The sequence below is a fragment of the Perissodus microlepis genome, chromosome 3 (genome assembly GCF_051167445.1).
Source record: "Perissodus microlepis isolate ML-2025 ecotype Zambia chromosome 3, ASM5116744v1, whole genome shotgun sequence".
Taxonomy (NCBI): domain Eukaryota; kingdom Metazoa; phylum Chordata; class Actinopteri; order Cichliformes; family Cichlidae; genus Perissodus; species Perissodus microlepis.
The window spans coordinates 76,184-98,356 of NC_140463.1; the positions used below are offsets into that span (position 1 = coordinate 76,184).

The 22,173-nt window shown below is 43.9% G+C and overlaps 1 long non-coding RNA gene across 1 annotated transcript; it reads right to left on the bottom strand.

Moving 5' to 3' along the window:
* Positions 1 to 1,760: 1,760 nt before the first annotated feature.
* On the bottom strand, positions 1,761 to 16,292 carry LOC146389343 (uncharacterized). The gene is made up of 4 exons (XR_014798964.1): positions 16,278 to 16,292; positions 2,649 to 3,420; positions 2,032 to 2,157; positions 1,761 to 1,779 (listed from the first exon to the last, which is right to left on the bottom strand). It is a non-coding gene; the product is annotated as an uncharacterized LOC146389343 (long non-coding RNA).
* Between the last annotated feature and the right edge of the window lie 5,881 nt (positions 16,293 to 22,173).

Genomic DNA, 22,173 nt, shown 5'->3' on the forward strand with positions numbered 1-22,173 from the left:
CTGCGGACAGTGGCCCACGTCAGAGACGTTTAATATTGATTACATATGTCTGAATTGCTAACCCTAACCCTAGCTCAACAGACCACAATGCCCTGGACTGTCAGTATTATTACATGCTGTGAACATAAGTACCTTTGATCACAGTTTATGTTGTAAAAGAGAAGGAATATTGGAAAGAAAGATCAACATGGTGATATTATTTCTTCCAAACTGACCAGAAACATGCTTGTCAGACTCTCACAGCAAAGGATCAGACTCACTGTGCATGACAGCTCAGGCCAATGATGTCTGTTAGATTGTCAGCTGTTTAGTGCTTCTGTACAGTTAGGGTCACCGTCTCAATTTCAGAATAATTAATATGCGGAAAACACTAAAAGTTGGTTGTCTTCCAATATTCTAGCATAATTAAAAAACTTTGACTTTGTAAGTACATATTGTTACAGTCCTAATTCCAATATAATTCTTCATAACTCCTGCTTTGAAATACTGAACTTTAAAACCTGATGAAAGATAATTTACAGTGGCAGTCTGTCAGGATAATTCTGACTATAAGATCACTGTATTAATCTGAATCCTTCTGAAATGTGCTGTGAATGAATGCTGATGCAACTCACTGTGGGAAAGCTGTTAATAAAATGAATCTGTGACACATGCAACACATTCACAGAGGAAGAGGACACAAAGGGAGGACACGCAGAGGCTGTGTTGAAGTCAGAAATCCAAATCTTTAGTCAAAAACAGGCGGCGGTTACAAACAGGAAGACAAGCAGTCCATCAAACAGTCTACAGGGTCAAACATACAGAGAATTCAAACAGCAGTAAAAAATAACTGGACACTGAAAAACTTAAAGCAATGTGAGATGCAATAAAAGGAAGCAGCGCAGTATATTCACTGAATTATCATCAATTACAACAGAGAAAAATGACGATTTCTAAGGATTATTTTCTTAAATGCAGTTAGAGTGTGGCTGGTAAAGATGGAAACATACAGAATGTAAACTGTGTGAGTTTGTGAACTTTGTTAGTAACAAATGAGGTAAAAAAATTAAAAAAAAACACAGACAAAACACAGAAAGAGGCTCTCAGTATTCATGAATAATTAGAAAGCATCTAAACATTCTGGTCATGGATTTTTACAGTCTTAGTTCCGCTCGCTGTCATCATTATAATCATCATGATCAATGTGTCCTTAGGTGGGTGGGGCTGTCTCTGGTGATGTCACCATGAAGGAACAGCATCTGGCACGTGTTGCTGAAACATCCCAGTACACTGGTGTAGTTTCCTCTCCAGCTGTTTGACATGTGACACTTGAACATTAAGGGGAAGAAGAAGAAACAGTGTTAGGTCAGGTGACCACATGGTTTCTAAAGTAACTGACAGGAAGTAACCAGGCCGTTAGAAATGGATGGCATGTGTTTAGAGTTACTGGAGTTGGGTAACTCTACTTACCAAAAGCAGAAGCACACAGATGAAGGATCAGATGCTGAATGTTGCAGGAACATGCTCATGTGTGGTGGTCATTCAGTGCTGCAGGTTAGACAGTCCAAGACTGATATGCTGGCCATCTGAGAGTTTGAAAACACACATGCAAATATTTATTTTATATTACAGTCAAAGTTGGATGTTCATTTTTGTCCTTTAAAAATGTTTGTGTATTTGAAAGCACTAACATCTAAGGATGACTCTGATCGTCTCCTTTAAAGGGGAGACAAGTGTATCCACTGATCCACGTCACTTTACCTGGATGATGACTCCTCTCTCCCTCACTCAGAAACACTCCTAATATAACCAAGCAAATAAATAATATTGAAGATTTACTTACATCATTACAAAAACATCAAAAACATCTCCCTTTGATTCTATTCCTCCATTCCTGCTGAACATCAGGCAACAAATATCTCAATAAATCACAGTAAAATGTAAAGCACATATTTTCTCTGCTTTGTCTAACCTCTGCAGAGCCTCTGTCAAGAAAAACACATCTGTAAGCATAAAACAAATATACATTTCATAACACGTCACTGGACAAACCTCGGTCAGTTGATTTCCTCTGTGCAGTGCAGACGAACATCAGTCAGCAAGTGACTCTGCTGGTTCTTCTGAGGAAACACCACCGTCTCTCCACACCGTCACCATCTGTGAGCACAAACTGCCGCTCTGCCAGCATGTAGGAAATCAGATATCACACACACAGGGGTGAAGAAACATCAGAGCTCAACTTTGGATACTTTAGATCTAAACAGATCAAACTAGCTCTTAGTTTCAGCAATCAGTGAGCAGACAAACAATGATACCATACTGATTCTGTATGAATACAATATGGTATTTTCAATACAGGTGTCAAATTAATTTATTAAAACTAATACAGATATATGTATATATATTTTTTGATAAATTAGTTTGCTAAATTATAAGAATATATATATATTTTTTTTTTCATTTAACAATTGCAACTGAAAGAAATTAAATATTGAACAAAAATATATTGTCACATTCTGAGCATGCTCAGCATGCTGACAGACTTGAAGTTGCTACAGATTTTAAGAAGTGATAATTATAGGGAAGAAACTTCTCTTTTTCATCCGTTTAATCAAACATCTGATGCCTCAGATGTCTCAGTCCTATAGCGTTCTGCAACTACAACTAACCTGAAGCTTGGATTTGGCTGCAGGTGCCCCTGTACATCCTTCTCAGCAGCACACATGTGGGTACCATTTAATCCCACTTCTTCCTGAGCTTTGCTTCATCACAAGACCAAAGGTGGCATCCCGTGTCACAGTCTTATCATCATCCAGAAGAAACATTTGAAGAAACATCATGGAGAAGAAACATTTACGCGCCTCCTGGTTTTGTTTTCTGATCCTGCGAAAAGACTGAGGACAACAAAGCCCAGAGAACACGAGATACACAACATCCAACATTCAGACTCAACAGCCTCCATAAATGAAGAGCACCAGGTTGGTTCAGTTATAGTAGATATAAGCATACTTCACATTACTGGGTATGAATAATAATGAGGAGGCAAACTTTGAAGATGCAGAGCATGATGTCCCATCATCAGACTGTAAACAAACATCCACCAGGCTTCTTTGTTGCCAAAATTGATGATTCTCCTATCAGGGATCAGTAGCGTGTATTAACCTGTGGTATAAGCAGCAGTCACTGAAATATTACTCTTTCAGATAAGAAATCTAGCACATAAAAGCCAGGGTGGGAGGGATCTCTGCAAACTGACTTAACTCTGCAAGTGTGAACCTCAACAAAAATCTGACTCTCCAGTCACAGACAAACAAAAAACTCCAGCTGGGAGATAGAAAACGCTGTCTGGGTCTTGCTGGATGTTGCTGGTCAGAGTCCCACATTAGCAGAGTGCTTCTTGGTCCCACTGACCCATGTGGACAGCGACTGTGGAGAACTGTTCTGGAAAACAGAAGAGAATTAAAATAACAAAAAGCCAAACAGGATTTCCACAAAGACTCTCTTGGAATCAGCAATCAAAAAATCACTGGTTCATATTTCAATTAAATATGAACAGGTTCCTCAAATGTACGCAGTTCAGATCTGATTTAATTTAATTTCCTTCACACAGCACATTCATCCAGGCTGACAGGTAAACATAGAATAAATCTCAGGTAACATGACTCATAGTAGAGATTCAGTAAGAAAGATTGCAGGCTCTAATATTATTACCACACAATCCAAGGACACACCAACAGCTCAGATTTCTAGAACTATTTAAACAAATGTCTTCTGAATATTCAATTCAGGTTCACAGTGGGAGGGTGGGGGTGTCGTGGAATTTTTTAAATAAAGTCTGCAACACAGAAAGAGCTGTGATCAAGCTATTTATTACTGCACCAACACACATCAAACATCACAGTTCAGTCATGTCAGCTCTGCCACAGAAGTCGTGCTCCTACTCCTTTATGCATTCCAAGGAAGAGGGAGGAAGTTACAAACTGATCCTAGTCAAAGGAGCTTGCAAAGAAAAGCGTCTGGACTTCTTTAAGTTACTTGAAGACGTTTCACCTCTCATCCGAGAAGCTTCTTCAGTTCTAAGGTCAAATGGTGGAGAGTCCCAGATATAAACCTAGTGGGAGTATCCCCCCACATAGGGACAAAAGGACCCCCTGATGATCCTCTAATCGCCTGAGCCAAGGTGTGAAACTGGGTGTGGGTCCCAATCAGCCAGAGTTTCGGGTGTGTTCATTGTGAAACCTGGCCCCACCTTATCATGCGAATTCCTGAGGTCAGATGGCCCAGGATGTGAGTGGGCGTTAAGGCGTCTGGGAAGGGATCTCAAAACTGGATTATAGATGGCAGAGAGTTTGTGTCGTAAACCCCCGCCTCTGTTCAAAGATGGTCGCTCACAGTGGACATAGATGGCTTCTTTCACTCCTCTTTCAAACCATCTGTCCTCTCTGTCCAAAATGTGAACATTGGCATCCTCGAAAGAGTGTCCTTTATCCTTAAGATGCAGATGGACTGCTGAGTCTTGTCCTGTGGAGGTGGCTCTTCTGTGTTGTGCCATGCGCTTGTGAAGTGGCTGTTTGGTCTCTCCAATGTAGAGGTCTGGGCATTCCTCGCTGCACTGTACAGCATACACCACATTGTTAAGTCTGTGTTTTGGCGTTTTGTCTTTCGGGTGAACCAGTTTTTGTCTGAGCGTGTTGCTGGGTCTGAAATGCACCGGGATGTCATGCTTGGAGAAAACTCTCCTAAGTTTTTCTGATACACCGGCTACATAGGGGATGACAATGTTGTTGCGTCTGTCCTTCTTATCCTCCCTCGCTGGTGTCTGGTCTTCTTTTCTGTGCCTCTTTGCTGACTTTAAGAACGCCCATTTAGGATAGCCGCACGTTTTGAGTGCTTCCTTTACATGTGTGTGTTCCTTCTTTTTCCCTTCAGGCTTAGAGGGAACATGTTCTGCCCGGTGGTGTAGGGTCCTAATTACTCCAAGTTTGTGTTCCTAAGGGTGATGGGAGTCAAAGAGGAGGTACTGGTCCGTGTGTGTGGGCTTCCGGTAAACTTCGATGTTGAGTTTGCCGTTCTCTTCAATGTGCACAGCGCAGTCCAGGAAAGGCAAACAGTTGTCCTTTGTGTCTTCCCTGGTGAACTTGATGTTTTCATCCACAGCGGAGCCAATGGCTGTGCCATGGGCTCCCCCGTGTCACCTATTGTAGCCAACCTTTACATGGAGGAAGTGTACCCAGCCACTGGTACAGATACGTGGACGACACCTGGGTCAAAATCAAGACACAAGAAGTGGAATCCTTCACTGCGCACATTAACGCTGTGGATGAAAACATCAAGTTCACCAGGGAAGACACAAAGGACAACTGTTTGCCTTTCCTGGACTGCGCTGTGCACATTGAAGAGAACGGCAAACTCAACATCGAAGTTTACCGGAAGCCCACACACACGGACCAGTACCTCCTCTTTGACTCCCATCACCCTTTGGAACACAAACTTGGAGTAATTAGGACCCTACACCACCGGGCAGAACATGTTCCCTCTAAGCCTGAAGGAAAAAAGAAGGAACACACACATGTAAAGGAAGCACTCAAAACGTGCGGCTATCCTAAATGGGCGTTCTTAAAGTCAGCAAAGAGGCACAGAAAAGAAGACCAGACACCAGCGAGGGAGGATAAGAAGGACAGACGCAACAACATTGTCATCCCCTATGTAGCCGGTGTATCAGAAAAACTTAGGAGAGTTTTCTCCAAGCATGACATCCCGGTGCATTTCAGACCCAGCAACACGCTCAGACAAAAACTGGTTCACCCGAAAGACAAAACGCCAAAACACAGACTTAACAATGTGGTGTATGCTGTACAGTGCAGCGAGGAATGCCCAGACCTCTACATTGGAGAGACCAAACAGCCACTTCACAAGCGCATGGCACAACACAGAAGAGCCACCTCCACAGGACAAGACTCAGCAGTCCATCTGCATCTTAAGGATAAAGGACACTCTTTCGAGGATGCCAATGTTCACATTTTGGACAGAGAGGACAGATGGTTTGAAAGAGGAGTGAAAGAAGCCATCTATGTCCACTGTGAGCGACCATCTTTGAACAGAGGCGGGGGTTTACGACACAAACTCTCTGTCATCTATAATCCAGTTTGAGATCCCTTCCCAGACGCCTTAACGCCCACTCACATCCTGGGCCATCTGACCTCAGGAATTCGCATGATAAGGTGGGGCCAGGTTTCACAATGAACACACCCGAAACTCTGGCTGATTGGGACCCACACCCAGTTTCACACCTTGGCTCAGGCGATTAGAGGATCATCAGGGGGTTCTTTTGTCCCTCTGTGGGGGGATACTCCCACTAGGTTTATATCTGGGACTCTCCACCATTTGACCTTAGAACTGAAGAAGCTTCTCGGATGAGAGGTGAAACGTCTTCAAGTAACTTAAAGAAGTCCAGACGCTTTTCTTTGCAAGCTCCTTTGACTACGATGACCTGGATGACTGAGAACCTTCACAGACAAACTGATCCTACCACACTTCATGTGTCTCGCAATGAAACCTAACGGTCTCATCTAGTTTTAGAAACTCTCACTGAACAGTCTATAACAGTGTCACAACTAAGCATATGCATAAGCAGTTAAACACTTTAAATGAGAATAATAGAACATTTCTATTACAGAGGCTAGAGCCTGTCCCAGTAGTCATAGGTAGAGCACACCTGGACAGGTCACCAGTCTGTCAGAGGACTAACAGAGACAGACATCAGAGTAACAAATCTATTTAAATTTTATGTAAGTTTGCTGCAGCTGTATGTATGAACATGTGTTTCTGTGCTCACAGTCCACCTCTCAGGAACCTGCAGTTCATTTTTAGTCTACTTTAAACAGACCTCACAAAAGGCTGATGTGGCTGGTTCAGTAGTCTGATTTAAGTACGATACATTTGGCCAGGGATTAATCTGGTACATTGCTTCACTGCAGTCTTACGTATTTTCCCCACACCTGAATTAAAAAAATACTGATATATACAAATAACAGCTTCAGCTGATGCAGCCTGACTCAATCCTAAATGTTCAGCACACACAGAGAGACACAGAGATACCGTTTAAAGTTTAGTGTTAACCGGAGTCACTGATCATTTGCAGTATTACAGAGTCTGGCAGTCTTTGCATGATGTCCACGTCACTGTAAGTTTCTAGCTGACTCTCAGGTGTGACAGGTGTGCCAGCAGGAAAGAGTAATAATAACCTGCATCCTGAGGTTTGTCATGCAGGATTAAAGGAGCCAGGCTTTGTTCACACAGCTAGGATTGTATTTTACACTGACCCTGGGTCAGTATAAGTATCATACAGTTTAAACGAAGCACTGAAACTTGCACATATTTATTACAGATGCACTGAAGCTAATCGAGATATTTGCTGTCAGTCTGTGGCTGCGATTAAACACTTTACTGGAAACTTTATTAACTAGTAACTTCATCAGTCATGACAGAAGCTAATATTTCTGTGCTAGCATCGTTTAAACAGTAACAGCTTTACTCCAATATAAGCTAACGTTTACACCGTAACTTTAAGCTAGCACCATAAAGACGGTAAAACACGTAATAATATCTACAAATGCATCTTAAAGCTGTTATATTAGCACTCGGTGTATTACTAACATAACCACATTAACATTATTGACACTCGCTGACTTTTAATAGTGTGGCCGTGGGGTCGGCAGAGGAGATTGGGGTTCACGTGGTGGTCAACGGGGGGGAGGCGGCGGCATGGGTAGACGAAGGGGTGCGCCTGGAGGAGGTCGATATGTGCTTGGAAATGCGTGCTTTAATTGTGGTCAGCCTGGACATTGGGCTCGAGAGTGCCCTGAACCACCTCAACCATGTTACCAGCCACAACCCGCCACAAGGGGGCACAGACAATATTCTGTTCCGAACCCACATATGGCTCCACCGGGACAGTATCCAGTGGAAGACTGGCAACAAGAACAATACTGACACACCCCACAGAGAGGCCTGGGCAGAGGGGGAGGGGCAGACCCCCTGGTGCCACTAAGGGTTCAAGGACGTAACCTGCCCTTTTTAGTGGACACAGGAGCAACGTACTCCACCATTCGTACTGCTCCTGAAAACATCCCACTGTCAGACACCAGCATCAGTGTGATTGGCTTCTCTGGGGTACCAATGATCCTGCCAGTAACCGCCCCTTTAAAGACTGAATTAGGACGGCAGTCCTTGACACATTCATACATGGTCTCGTCACAAGTTCCAGTCAATTTAATGGGCAGGGACCTGCTCATCAAGCTTGGAGCTACTATCATGTGTGGAGTCGATGGATTAACAGTGACTTTGAGAGATGGAACGAAGCTGTCTTGTTTGCAATCAGGAATGAAAGGACAGTGGCTGTTATCAGAGGATTGTGAACGCACAGCACAGATCTACTGGGCGAGGCTGACCACATCAGATGGAATTCTGGCACAGTACCAACTCTGGCGCCCCTGGATAATGTCCATGTCTGTTTACTCAACCCCGCGTGACCCCTACCACGTGACCTTGTTCTATGACCGCGAGCACACTGAGTGGTACGAGGATCTATTTTATGAGTGTTTAGATGAGAAAACCTGGGAGCTTAACTCTCAGGATATCTATGTTGGCTCGGCTGGAGTAGCAGCGTTTGTTGCGCTCCCTGAAGACCGAATGAGCTGGTATAGAATGGGGGATGAAGCAGTTCCACACGTGTCGCTGGCAATACATGTGGGTCATCAAGCAAAAGATTTAGGCCCGATGGTTAGAGCGGCCATAAGGGCCACAGATTGGCAACAAACACAACTCACTGATGTTGCCTACTCACCCAGTTGTAAAACTTATCGGATTTCTGTGACGGCCACTGATCAGTGTGTTCTAGAACATAAACATTTAAGACGAACACATGGAAGGGAGAGATCAGATCATGAGGAAGCTGTTAAAGGCCTAGCTGAACTCCCTGACACCTTGTGGTCTAAAGGCCCTACTGATGTGGGTTTAACATATTGTTCTCCTGTCACATTTGAGCTAAAAGATAACACACCAATTTGGCGCTCACAATACAGACACAGTCAGGAGGCAGAAAACGGGATTGCAGAAACAATCTCAGGGCTTTTGCAAGTGGGTGTGTTAGAGCCGTCTTCTTCTGCGTGGAATACTCCAATCCTCCCAGTGGAGAAACCTGGAACGGGCAAGTATCGCATGGCACATGATCTTAGGGCAATAAATGCTGTCCTTAAGACACCAACAGTACCTGTACCAAATCCCTACACAGCTTTAATTTATCTCCAGACCACCGGTGGTTCACATGTATTGATTTGGCAAATGCTTTCTTTTGTCTCCCACTGCATCCATCTTTGAGAGATATTTTTTCATTCACTTATAGGGGCCAGCAGCTGCGCTACACTCGGTTGCCGCAGGGTTTTGCCCTTTCACCTGGGATTTTTAATCAGGTACTAAAACACGCTCTCTCTCCATGTGTATTGCCTGAAGGATGCACACTGATCCAGTATGTGGACGATTTGCTGATCGCTGCTCCAACAGCTGATGCTTGTTTTCAAGCAACGATGACGGTGCTTCGTCAGCTGGCCAAAACGGGCTTTAAAGTAAGTAGAAATAAACTTCAACTGGTCAGAATTGAGGTTACAGTTTTAGGTCGTGTGGTGGCGATGCAGACGGTGGGCATGTTGGCATCCCAGAGGGAAACAATTATGTCACACCCCCAGCCACGAACAGTTAAAGAAATGTTGTCATTTCTTGGACTCACAGGTTACAGTAGACACTACATTCCTGACTATGTGGGCAAAACCAAGCCTTTGAGGGATTTGGCGAAGGAACACGGTATGAGAGACCTCACAGCTAATCTGAACTGGACCACTGAAGCTGAGATGCAATTCATTGAGCTTAAACAAGCTCTGTCTCGTGCAGCGGATTTAGCAATCCCTGACTATCACTCAGACTTCTTTGTTGATGTTTATGAAACAAATGGTGTGGTGAATGGAGTGTTGTTTCAGAAAAAAGGGGGAGGGAGACAGGTGCTGATGTATATCAGCATTGGTTTGGATAACATGGAAAAGCGACACCCCACGTGCACACAGTATGCGGCGGGAGTAGCAAAAATAATTCAGAAAGTGGCTCACATAGTGAGGGGACACCCACTGAAAATGCTAACTACACACAGTGTGGTGGCCTATGTGAACTCACAGGCATTCACAATGACCCCGTTGAGACAACAGAGATTGACTAAGATTCTGGAGTCTCCAAACTTGACCTTCACACATGAAGGAATTAACATGGCAGATCAGATGGGAGTGGGAGAGCCTCATGACTGTGCACAGATAGTAGAGGTGGAAGAAAAAGTAAGATCAGATTTGAGAGCAGAACCTGTAAATGGGGCAGAAGATTATTTCACAGATGGATGCTGTTTCAGGGATCTGACTGAAGGATTAAAAACAGGTTATGCAGTGGTGAAAGGAGTCGGAGACCAGCTGCATATGGAGAAATCTGGAACACTGGAAGGACTCCAATCGGCGCAGAGGGCAGAGCTTATTGCAGTAATAGAAGCTCTGAGGCTGGGAAAAGGAAAACGAGTTAACATCTACACAGACTCAGCATATGTGTTCGGAGCAGCACAGTGGAACTGGGACAATGGAGGAGGACTGGATTTAGAACAGCCACAAATAAACCGATTAAACACGAGGAGGAGATGCGACAGCTGGCGGAGGCTCTGAAAGAACCCATGGAAGTGGCCATCATAAAGTGTAAAGGTCATGATGATTCTAACACTTGGGTGGCAAAAGGGAACAGAGCAGCTAACGAAGAAGCCAAACGGGCGGCAGGCTATCAGGAAGAAAAACAAATGGTAAGTATGGGGATGGAATGGGGAAACCTGCCAGCCCAACATCGAGAGGACATCGAAGAGGCGCAAAAGGGGGCCGCACCTGATGAAAAGGCGATGTGACGAGAGAGAGGGGCCGTACAATCAGAGGGGTTGTGGAGAGGACCCGATGGGCGGCCAGTCCTCACAGCGGAAATGGCCCGAGAAAGGATTAAAGAAGCTCATGGGCTAGGACATGTAGGAGTAGCCCAAATGGAGAGGGACTTGTGCCATTGGTGGCACCCCTACAGTGGGGCAAAAAAGTATTTAGTCAGCCACCGATTGTGCAAGTTCCCCCACCTAAAATGATGACAGAGGTCAGTAATTTGCACCAGAGGTACACTTCAACTGTGAGAGACAGAATGTGAAAAAAAAAATCCATGAATCCACATGGTAGGATTTGTAAAGAATTTATTTGTAAATCAGGGTGGAAAATAAGTATTTGGTCAATAACAAAAATACAACTCAATACTTTGTAACATAACCTTTGTTGGCAATAACAGAGGTCAAACGTTTACTATAGGTCTTTACCAGGTTTGCACACACAGTAGCTGGTATTTTGGCCCATTCCTCCATGCAGATCTTCTCGAGAGCAGTGATGTTTTGGGGCTGTCGCTGAGCAACACGGACTTTCAACTCCTGCCACAGATTTTCTATGGGGTTGAGGTCTGGAGACTGGCTAGGCCACTCCAGGACTTTCAAATGCTTCTTACGGAGCCACTCCTTTGTTGCCCGGGTGGTGTGTTTTGGATCATTGTCATGTTGGAAGACCCAGCCTCGTTTCATCTTCAAAGTTCTCACTGATGGAAGGAGGTTTTGGCTCAAAATCTCACGATACATGGCCCCATTCATTCTGTCCTTAACACGGATCAGTCGTCCTGTCCCCTTGGCAGAAAAACAGCCCCATAGCATGATGTTTCCACCCCCATGCTTCACAGTAGGTATGGTGTTCTTGGGATGCAACTCAGTATTCTTCTTCCTCCAAACACGACGAGTTGAGTTTATACCAAAAAGTTCTACTTTGGTTTCATCTGACCACATGACATTCTCCCAATCCTCTGCTGTATCATCCATGTGCTCTCTGGCAAACTTCAGACGGGCCTGGACATGCACTGGCTTCAGCAGCGGAACACGTCTGGCACTGCGGGATTTGATTCCCTGCCGTTGTAGTGTGTTACTGATGGTGGCCTTTGTTACTGTGGTCCCAGCTCTCTGCAGGTCATTCACCAGGTCCCCCCGTGTGGTTCTGGGATCTTTGCTCACCGTTCTCATGATCATTTTGACCCCACGGGATGAGATCTTGCGTGGAGCCCCAGATCGAGGGAGATTATCAGTGGTCTTGTATGTCTGCCATTTTCTGATGATTGCTCCCACAGTTGATTTTTTCACACCAAGCTGCTTGCCTATTGTAGATTCACTCTTCCCAGTCTGGTGCAGGTCTACAATACTTTTCCTGGTGTCCTTCGAAAGCTCTTTGGTCTTGGCCATGGCGGAGTTTGGAGTCTGACTGTTTGAGGCTGTGGACAGGTGTCTTTTATACAGATGATGAGTTCAAACAGGTGCCATTCATACAGGTAACGAGTGGGGGACAGAAAAGCTTCTTACAGAAGACGTTACAGGTCTGTGAGAGCCAGAGATTTTCCTTGTTTGAGGTGACCAAATACTTATTTTCCACCCTGATTTACGAATAAATTCTTTACAAATCCTACCATGTGGATTCATGGATTTTTTTTTCACATTCTGTCTCTCACAGTTGGAGTGTACCTCTGGTGCAAATTACTGACCTCTGTCATCATTTTAAGTGGGGGAACTTGCACAATCGGTGGCTGACTAAATACTTTTTTGCCCCACTGTACATGAAAAACATGGTAAGGGAGCACGTGAGAACCTGCTTGATTTGTGGGCAATATATTTCAAAGCCCACCGTGAAACCAGAAATGGGTAAGTTTCCTCTGCCAGAGAGACCAGGCCAGGAGATTGTGATTGATTACACAGACATGATAACTACCGTCCGAGGGTTTAGATATCTGTTGGTGTGTGTGGACACTTTGACCGGCTGGCCAGAGGCGGGGCCGACACGTAGAGAAGATAGTAAAACTGTGATAAAATGTCTTGTGAATCATTATGTCCCCTGGAATGGATTTCCAGAAAAGGTAAGATCAGACAATGGCACTCACTTTAAAAACAGAGATCTCGCTGAGGTCGAATGCATGCTGGGGTTGCAACATAGATATGGTACCGTCTATCACCCACAATCTCAGGAAAAAGTGGAGAGAATGAATCAAAATCTTAAAAACAAATTGGCTAAAATCTGTGCACAGACAAACATGAATTTGGTTGAGGCTCTCCCTATAGCACTAATGAGTGTGAGGTGCTCGGTTAACCAGAGCACCGGATTTACTCCATATGAACTGCTGACAGGGAGACAATTTCCAGGCCCTGCAGCCGGAGTAAGAGAGTTGAGAGAGGAAATAAATGTGTCGGAACATGTGAAACAGTTTAAAGCACTGAAAGCTCTTGTCTCTAGTTTCACTACGCAGGTGGGAGACCCGACCGGAAAGGAGGTGACCACGCCGGAGGTGAAGTGGGTGTGGCTGAAGGTGTATAAGAGGAAGTGGGACGAGCCGAGGTGGACGGGACCCTTCGAGGTGACCACTCGAACCTCTCATGCGGTCCAGCTGAGAGGTAAAGGCAACACTTGGTATCACTGGAGCCGGTGTGCGGCAGCCGAAGAGCCTAGGAGGTCGGAGAGGCTCTTAGTGAAAAAGGGGGACACAGCTGTGACCCCAAAAAACACAGATCTGAGTGAAAAAGGGGTAGAATAATCCCCTGATCTGTGTAACGACCAAAGGGTAGTCTAACCCCGGAGGTCGAAGAAAGAAGAATCACCCGACTGGAAGACACTGGTAGCTGCAGCAATAAAATAAAAGTTAAAAGCTCCTTAGACAGAGGTTCTAGTCTGAGTAAAGTTGAAACCTATAAGGTGACACTAAAACGGGGGTGGGAAACTATGATGTAAAAATAAAGCTTTGGGAAAATGGGAGAGTGATGGGAGTGTTAACTGTGATCACTGTTGTTATGGTAACGATTATTTTCCTATTATGTGAATTGCCCAGTTTCAGAACTCATCCAACTTCTCTTCCTTCAGCGGACCCTGAGGTGACCCGACTTAAGCGCGAAGTAAGTGAGACATCTGATCCCTGTTTATTGCATTATGGAGGTATAGAGGTGGATTACATTAGGGGATCCACAACAGCCTTCACGTTTGATCTTTGTTCGGTGATAAAATGTGGAGAGGATAGTGCTAGTTGGCACAACTATGAGATTTGGACCGGTCATGACTCGGAACTAACGGAGGTTTGTCTTCTAGGCCGTCCTACCGCCTTGAGGTGTTCCCCGTGTCCTGATTGGGTTATGGTGACGGCCTACAAAGGCCCAGGTTGAGAGCATTCGCGGAGGTGGAAGGGGTTCGAGATTCAGCGTGATTATAGCAACAGTCACAATCCAATTACAATGTCCATTGGAGGGTGGTGGAAGACACCTCAGTGGCATGGTAGACCAGATAAAGTGTTTTACTTTTTGTTGGGGGTAGAGGTGTCCGGCAAAGACCCGATGGGTGTGATAAAGATAAACTTTAAAGATCTACCAGGGAATGCATCCACGACCGTGAGAGACACCCCATCGGTAATGCAGGTGGACTACACACAATTGAAACCTAGACAGCTGATTTCTCGTGCCACAGGGTATGTAGATAGCAACCTATGGCTGGATTGGCTGATCGTGAATGCAAAAGAACAAAATGTGTCTGATTGTGTGGCATGTGCTACTGCACGCCCACACTTATTTACTGAACCAGCCCCTGGACCACTGGGGTTTTGATTGTATGCTTAGACTTACTCGTAGAGCAGTATCTTCAGGGAAATTTGCTCCTTTGTCCGTTTTGTTTCCTCCCATAGATAATAATACCGTGCCAGGACCGTTTACACCTCGGAAAGCTAATTACACTTGTTTCAATTTTACAGCAGGTGGCCCGGGTGAGCAGGAGTATGACGCTGGAGAGATCCCGGCTGACTGGTGTACGGTGACGTATCCAGGAAGAGGGAATGCCTCGCGTGCGGGCGCCACGTACGTTGGTACCTGGGCTCGAGCTGGTTTGTACTATTACTGTGGAGGTGTGAGTCTGCACGTATGCATACCAAAGGACGCTTTTGGTGTTTGCGCTATGGTCAGACTAGGAGCACCTCTGCTGTTAATCGGGGAGAAAATTAAACCCACGGCGACAAATGGTAATGCACAACTCACGATTAGGCGTAGACGTCATGTGTTATTTAAAAGATCATCCTGGTCTTTTGATTTAACTGCTAACTCACCCACTTATATAGATTATATAGGTGTGCCAAGAGGTGTCCCAAATGAGTACAAATTAGTAGATCAGATAGCAGCTGGTTTTGAAAACATCCCCATAATTTCGGCCTTCTTTCCTATCACCCCCAACAAAAATGTCGATAGAATTAATTATGTGCATTATAACGTTCTCCGGCTGGCCAATTTGATGCGTGATGCGATTGAGGGGTCAGCAGAGCAATTAGGTCCCACCTCTCTGATGGCAGTACAAAACAGGATGGCGCTTGACATGGTCCTGGCGGAAAAGGGGGGCGTGTGTGCTATGTTCGGACAGATGTGTTGTACTTTTATTCTAAACATATGTTATCTTATATCTGTAGTCAAGGTAGTTGAATTATGTTAACAGCTGTAAATCATATATATCCTTTAGTCTAGATTGTGTGCAGTGTATGTAGCTTAGTTTCCATTATATTTTTAGGTTAAAAGAACATGACCATTTTTGTAGTTTGTTAGACAGGTGTTCCATTATATTTTTGGGTTGAAAGAATGTGACCAACTTTGGATTCTGTTTGACAGGTGTGCACTACCATTGATCTGCTGTGAATGTGTTACACTGGTTTCTTGACATTTCAGACTGCTAAATCATGAAGAGAATGTTCTGTGCAGAGGACCTTGTGCCGATTATAGAAGAGACAGACCACATTCCATGCCCCCACCTTTGTTTAGAGCATAAAGACAGGGAGCCAAGGTCAGAAGTCAGGCTCGCTAAGAATTAGAAAAACATGTGAAGAGCTAGCTTTTACAACTAGGTGGGGGCCAGTAGAGGTTATAAGAAGCTGAGTAACCTGTCACCATTTTGAGACTTGCTGTGACCCTCTTCATGCATGTCTCCCCATCATGATGGCTTGTGCTCATGAGTGTTGAATTGTATGGAAATAAATGATTGGTGATTGAGCATTTACACACCGAGTATTGTCCTTCCTTCAGCCCAAAGATTAAAAGAATTGGGAGATTTTAACAATAGTCATTCTATAAATGCTGTCCGGTTAAATGGTCTTACCTGTACACACTGCTGTATCCACCGGATTCCAGCCAGAGTGGATTCTGGAGTCTTCCCACGCTCCTGTTAGTGATCCTCCATCTGGATGGATGAGAACAACCTTCTGAACAATCTAGCAGGAGATGGCCCATATCTATGGGACTGATTTGTGCTAATAACGCCCATTGTATGGACTGATAACAGCCGAAGCGGGTGAATAGTCACCCAGTCGCTAGCTGTGCCATTACCCAGCATACATCACTCCCTCCATAAATGCAATAAACGATACAAAAGTATCATTCTACCTGTTTTTCAGGTAGTTGTTTACATTATATAATTTATTGTGTTCTGTATACGTCACTACAATGTGATTTTGGAAATATATAAATATACGGACAACAGGCTCTTCCGCGGCAATCTCTTGTCGTCAATAAGCAACATTTAGGGAGCTCTATAGTATTCAATGAGAGGACCCTGCACGTCAATTCTCGACGCGAGGGGGGTACCCTGCGCGTCGATAAGTGAAGCAGAGGGAGCCTGACCATGCGTCACACATTTGACGAGTTGGGAGTGAGAACGTGTTGGAATTTACCATGCGTGTGTTATTCACTACCTTGTGTTCCTCACATAGATTACTGTGAGAAAGAGTGTATACACCTGCGCAGTGCTAACATTTACATTTCTTTCTACAACAGATGGTTAATCATGTGATTTGATCATGTGATTTACAGCAGGACACAACTTAATGTTTTTCTACCACAGGATTACTGAGATTTTGTGTGAAGAAAACTGTGGTTAGAGGCTATATGTTGATGATGAAATTACACTGTGTTGTTGAGGAAATGTTGGAGAAAATGTGAATGTTACAGGGGAGAAGTGAATACAGTTTGAGACATACTGTGTTTGAGACCAGTATTACTTCTTTTACAGCAGAGTGTTAACTTTATGACCTTTTACAGCACCTCTGGAATCTGGATGGCCGACACCTGACAACCAGGATGAACCGTGTGTTTGGCTAATGTTTGTTTTTCTTTAAGAGTGTTTGTAAAGGATTCAGCACAGACAGACAAGTGGTAATTGAACAAATGTGCAGTGGTTACAAAATAGTTAAATGGGGCTCATTATCTGACCACTATTGGGCTCATAGTGAGTGACAAACTTAAGGAAAGTCACTGATTACAATGTGGAATGACGTTGAGATGTTAAATGATTTGGAGCAAATTATGGAAAAAAGTAGGAGTTTAATGAGTTTAGAATAAACCTGCAATGATACTTGTCTCTGTGACGCTGAATACTTTATTACACTTACGAGCTGCAGTTGGTTGCAAATGTGAAGTTGTTTTAACTTTAAGACTTTTTCTTCTAGGATACAGGCTGGAGGTGGGAGTTAAACAAGCTAAACATTTAATTATCTCTTATCTGTAGTTATTTTTATTTAATTTAATAACTGTACAGTACTCTCTGTATATAGTAAACATTGTCCTTAATGTAAATATGTAAGAAAAATTGTGTATGTTTATGTTCTGTGTCCTGTGTACTGTTTGTTTTTATATGTGTCTTTTTGGCTGCTGTTACAACCAAATTTCCCCTTGTGGGACAATTAAATGATTATTCTATTCTATTCTATTCTATTCTAATTGCTGACTAATGTGTTTTTACACAGGGTTACAGCTTGGAGTGAAGCTGCTCCAAGGGACAAACCCTGAAGATTGTTTTCTTGTACATGTCTCATTGGGGAGTTGACACATGGCGAAAGACATGTGGCGAGAGGAGTGTCATTTTTTAATTTGCAGGTGTCGTGAGGTGCCATGACGAGAAGGAGTGGCTGAGGGGATCGTCCACAAGATGGAAGCTGAGGCCAGGAGAGAGCCTTCAGGAGGATCAGAGATCACCTTCAGCACAACAGACATTGCGCAGAGAGCTGTGCTACTGGGCTTCCAGGAGGTCGTCATGAGGCGACTCTGCACAGCAAAATCTTAAATAAGATGAAAGAGTTTCGACATTGACGTTGAGGAAGACTACAGGAGTGTACGACTTGCTCTGCTCCTAAACTACAGCCGTGTTGGAACACAAATCGACGGATGAAGAGAGCGTGCCAAGCTCCAAAAGTGACAGCGCAGAGGAGGTCCAGCGATGGACTTGTGGTTCTGTGAACAGCACAAATGCCAGGTGACTGTGAAATAACTAACAGCACTTTTTCCACAAGTGAAGCCAGTAACTTCCTATCCTAAAAGATTAGCTCTAGTTGCTTGTGCTTTACCTCCATGTATGAGATCAGTATGTGCAGAAGCTTAAGCTGTAGAATGTTTCAGGAAATAGTTTATTTCACCTTTTGACACTGTTAGTTCCACACGAGGTAGATGTCTACTACTGCAGACTAAAATTACGTTTCTGTCACCTACAAGACACTTGTCTTTAATGTCACTGTTACTCTCACAACCACACATAACCACAAAATGGTGCACAATTCTGAATCTGTCAACCCTTTTTGCCAACGAAAGAAGAGGGCACTTCTCATGAGTGTAGGGAGCACGTGGAGAAGGAGTGTAAGCCGAGGGATGACTTAACAGATGTGCCACTCGTTGAGGGAAAGGTTTGGTTTGTTGATGGGTTGAGTTTTAAAATTTTGCATTTGGGTTAGGGTTAGGGTTATGTTGCACAACAACTTAATGTAATGTTGCATTTGCTACATTACATTTCTTTGTAGTGCAGTGGGTGAGACGAGGTGTGACAGCCTCTACAGGGAAGCCTGTAGAACACGCCAAACTCCTGCAAAATCTGCTGGAGGCAGTGTTATTGCCCAGTAGAATTGCCGTTTGTAAATGTGCAGCACACATGTGAGGGAAAGATCCAGTTGCATTAGGGAATGCTTTTGCAGATAACATCGCAAAAGAGGCAGCTTTAGGAGAACATGGTGTTAACATTTTAGCAGTGCAACACCAGCAGACGTTGCCTATTATGCAAGATGCACTGGCAGACATGCAGGCCCACTCACCTACTGCAGGAAAACAGTTGTGACTTACAGAAGGAGCGAGCTTGCAGGATGGCGTTTATTATCTGTGTGATAAACCAATACTGCCTTAGAATTTGTATAAGACTGCTGCTATTTTGAGCCATGGGCTATGCCATGTCGCAACAGGAGGGAGAGCAGTAGTTTATACTCTAGGATTAAATACCTTTAAAAAACATTTTTTGCAGGTAGAGAGAACTAATGGAACAGTAAAGCTAAGACTTAGGAAGATAATGGAGGAGAAAGGCAGGACATGGTTAGACTTTATAGAATTAGTTAAGATGTACACGAGGATTATTCCAACAGAGAATGGTCTGACTCTTTGAGATTATATATGTTAGAGCATTTAGAGTTCTAGTCTTCTGTAGTGATGATAGAAAAGCAGAAGAGAGAGCATATTAGCAGATTAGATGCTTAAAATGTTTAAAAGTAAAGAAGTCTTGAGAACAAATGATCTGCCAGATGATTCTGTTTCTCCGCAGGAGCAGAGTCTGAAGTCTGGAGACTGGATGTTGATAAGGCCATGGAGAGGAAGTGCTGGTCCAGTCCACGGTGGGAAGGTCCCTATCGGGTGCTGCTGACGACGAGCACAGCAGTGAGGATTGCTGAAAGGAACACTTGGATACATCAAGCGCACTGCAAAAAGGTGACACACATCCAGGCCAGCTCGGAGTAAGTGGCAGGAAGACCGGGTACAAAGGGGGGGAAAGCCTCCAGGGCCCCTCGTCTCAATCCGGTGAAGAAACCAACTGAGCCACAGGTACTCATCAGAATGGCTGGGAATGTGCTGTGCGCCTTCTTGAGCCTGTGGACCCTGAATGGGATGACAGGAGCACACTGGGACAGAGCAAACCACACCCAGTACCCACATGGGTTTTCAACCAACTACTGGTGGCAGTTTAAGAACACAACCGCTCACATAAAGAACGAGACCAATTGTTATGCTTGTGATGCCAGTGGCTACACATTCTTCTGGACTGTGGCCATATAGCATCACTGAGAGTGAGACAGTTTGTTTGGTTGCCTGAGCAACACATCCAGGAGTAAACGTACTTGGAACACTGCCAACTTTTCAACTGCTCTGAACCTGAATGGACGGTTGATTCACTAGTAGCTGGGAAGGTGAACTGCTCTGGTACGACAGACCTGCTAGCCTGACTCCACGTATCTGACTCGCTGCAGGACATTGAACAGCTAAACAAACTGAAAGCAGGCCAGTTACCTATGTGTATGAAGGGCAATGGATTAATCCAAGTTGGAAATTTATCATGAAATTTGTGCAACGTCACCTATTCTTTTGTCCTCTGCAAGAAGGGATGTAAACAGAGAAGCCTTTTGTCTACTTTTACATTATGAACACTTCTCTAAGCTGGTTGAGGTTTGAGCCAAGAAGATCAAAACACCTTGATCCAATTTCCTTTACAAAGCTGCGGTCACAACAGGACAGGAGAAGAGTTGTAAATGCAGATAATTCACCAGTTGACTCTAACCCCCACAGGATGCCTACAGTGAGATTTGGGGGGTTGATAGGAGTCATAAAGAAGGGTGTTGACCAGGCTACAGCTTTGAAGTTAGCTGAGAGCCACATGGACGAACAATAAAGTCAACTGATGTGTGTTAATCCCTATGTCTGTATACAGTTGTATTGTAGTGACATATGATTTTTGAGAATGTCGATTCTTCTTGTTTGACTGTTACATTCAGTTGTTTACTTGCAGAAATACATAATGAATCGCACGACAGGAGTAGATGCACCACAAGGCTGGATAGCTTGGTTACTGTCTGGTCCTTGGTGGCATCTTCTTTTGAAAATGTTAATTCCTCTTTTTGGACTGTTGACATTGATTTGCTTATGTATAGGATGCATTTTACCGTGTATAAGATCAATTCTAACTAAGATGATTTCTAATACATTTGTTAATTATGTACTTTTAAAACAATATGAAATGACTGAAATGAATGACATGACAGAAGCCTGTGTATAAATGACGCCTGTGCTGAAAATGTCAAGCACGAGGTGCATGGCTAAGAATATACTATACAGGAATAATTTGGAGCATAAAAATCACAAACGAGAGGGAATGTTAGAGTGAATTGTTAAATGTTGTCATTTTTATGCTTACCATCTCTGCATTGTTTTAACTCTGTGATGAAAGGAATTCCACTGTTCCCCTCCCCAGATTCTCGAGGTTCTGGTTGGGGGGCTGTAGTCTTTTATTACAGACACATCCTTGTGAATGTATTTTTGATGTAAGCTTCCTGGAGGACACACACACACACACACACTCTCTTACATACATACAGAAGTTCACACATATACATACAATGCCTTGTCTTAGAAACATGTGGCCGTTGCTTTGCTGTGATGTGTTTTGTGTGAACTGTTTCTCAATAAAAGGCACCGAGAGGAGGCCAGATTTGGGGTCATTTTCGTGACACAGATGAGGCCTCCCTTGCAAGGAAAATCGATCGATCGCTGACTGTCTTGTTTTCTTCATGATGAATAAGTCTCTAGAACTAGCGGGGCTTGTGGAAACACAGACCCAACAATTGGTTTCCTTGATTAATTTGTTTTTTAATAAGTGTCACGTCCCCTAAGCTTGCCTGAATTGGAAAATCTCTTGAGGCAGCTGTTTCTATTTCTTTCCATCTTGCTTGGTACTCTACATTGCACCAACGCACTAGGATCCTCAGTTGAGCTGAAATATAGTAATCTTTCAAACATGGGAGCCCCAACCCCCCTTTATCTTTAGCCAACTGGATAGTTTGGTACTTAATCCGTGGTCTTTTCCCCTGCCATATGAACCTAGAGATTATTTTATCCCACTCCTGAAATTGTTTATCAGTTATTTCAACTGGGAGTGTTAGGAACAGATAAAGAATCCTAGGCAAGATATTAATTTCGAC